This window comes from Castor canadensis, chromosome 5, assembly GCF_047511655.1.
Source record: "Castor canadensis chromosome 5, mCasCan1.hap1v2, whole genome shotgun sequence".
In the NCBI taxonomy this organism is placed as follows: Eukaryota; Metazoa; Chordata; class Mammalia; order Rodentia; family Castoridae; genus Castor; species Castor canadensis.
This window is the reverse complement of record NC_133390.1, coordinates 90,319,344-90,321,655: the sequence shown is the minus strand read 5'-3', so window position 1 is coordinate 90,321,655 and position 2,312 is coordinate 90,319,344.

Genomic DNA, 2,312 nt, shown 5'->3' with positions numbered 1-2,312 from the left:
CGCCGGGCGCCGTCGCCACTGCGCATGTGCCGGGAGGAGCTGGCCGGGTGGCGGCGGAGGCGGCGACCGCATCTTCGCGGACCTGCGGCGCGCGGGACAGGTCCGCGCGGGGCAGGTGCAATGACCGTGCGGGGCTGATCGCGTAAGAGGAGCCAAGCAGGAAGCACGATCGCCAATGTCAGCCGACTGCATCGCGTGCATACCCTGGAAAGTTGATCCATAGCAGGAGCCTAGGCAGAGCTTTTGCAACTTTCATCTTCCTGCTAGGAGATCCAAAGATTTTTCATCACAGCCGGTCCCTCAGCCTGCTGGAAGCCGGCTAACGCAGCCGAGTGGAACTGCCAAAATGTCCAGCAATCGTTGCTGCGACAGAACCTGTGAGCTACACCTGTCCGCACTTCCGCCCCTGGATGGAAGCAGAGCGTGTCCCCCCCCAGGCCTCCTGTTGCTGGAGTGCACACACCTGTCCTCTCCCTTGCACTAAAGTCAGCTGAAGATGGAGGAGACTTTTTCACGATCCTCAGAGCCCCACCTGCAAGACAGGAAGGACCAGGAAGAACTGTCTAACCATAGGATACCACATCTGCTTGTAGCCAACCTGGACATCTTCAGAGGTGACACTGAGAGACAAGCTGAGGGATTCCAGCTCTAAAATTCCACTAGTTTCAAGTACTTTCAGCACAAGATTTGCTGGTTATTATTTCCTCTGTGGAAAACATGACATAAATTTACCATTTAAGCCGTTTTAAGGAGTAGAGTTCAGTGCATCAAGTACATTTACGTTCTTGTGTGATTGTTTTTAATCATTAATTAAAATGCCAAGGAGATCCAAGTATAGCAAGAAGTTCTAGAAATAGGTAAACTTATGCAGGAAACTAAGGCTGTTTTGTTGACCGAATCATGCACCATCCAATACCAACAACAAGCTAGCATCAACTTTCTAAGTTTGATGACTGCTTAGCAGACATATACACACAGTGTACACTGGCCAACTGCATGTGAATATATACTATGTGTGACAAAATAGAAGTTACTGTAATTCATTAAGCTGTTGGTCTGTTTTATGCATTGTTCTATATCTATGTGCCAAGGTTTGAATATAGTTTGTCTCCAAACTTCCTGTTGAGATTGTATTGCCATTGTGGCAGTGTTGGAGGGTAGGGCCTTTAAGAGGTCATTAAGAGGGATTAATGCCGTTTTCACAGGGCTGGATTAGTCACCACTAAAGCAGGTTATAAAGCAAAGCTTGTGTTTTGCCTCTTTCATATGCATGCACATAGCATTGGGTTTTTCCACCACGTTAGGATGCATCACCACATGCATCCTCCTGATCTTGGACTTCCAACCTCCAGAACCATGAGCTAAATAAACTCCTTTCCTTTATAAAATACATAGTCTCAGGTATTCCATTATAGAAACAAAAAAAAAAAGACTAAGACATCATGTCATATTATACACAAAAAGTCTTAAACAGAAGAAAACAAATAGCATATCTCCAATGCAGAGATATATAAAGCAGTTTATTTATTTATTGGTGGTACCAGGTTTGAACTCAGGGCCTCATGCTTGCTAAACAGGTGCTCTACTTGACTCACTCCGCTAGCCCTAAAGCAATTTATTTAATAGGCAATAAAATGATAGATTGTCATTTCTTAATTTTTAGGATTTTTTTTATTTTTAACTTTTAGAATTATTTGATCTTGCCCTTTATTTTCTCTTTTGGAGAATAATCTCACTGATGATGTAAATAATCTTGAGAATGTCAACCTGTTGTTCCTTAATGTTAAAAATAATTCCCCCTTGAAGAGCTGGGGACATGGCTCAAGTGGTGGAGTGCCTGCCTAGCAGGCATGAGGCACTGAGTTCAAACCCCAGTGGTACAGGGAATGCTTAGCATGTGTGAGGCCTGGGTTCAATCCCCAGTACCTATTATTTTGGTAATAATAATTCATTTTTGTCTACTTAGAATATTTTTGACCAAAATAAATTTATTAATCTTTTAGGCCTTGGCTAATATGGCATCTCCTCTGTGAAGTCTATCCTAATTCCAAGGTCACAGTTATCAGTAGGTTCATCTATGCCAAAACCCATATACTTTCATTCATAGATCTGAGAATTAAACCTATGTAATTCTCTGCTCCTGTGTTAAACAATGCTAGGACCAAACATCCCTTCCTGTATTGTGTTAAGTGATTCTGAGACATGCTTACTTTACTGTGTTTAATTAAACACAACTGAAAACAAACAAAACAAAACTTAGTATTTGCTTCTGGAGACATTTGCTCCTGAGATAAGAATTTGAAATTCCCAAA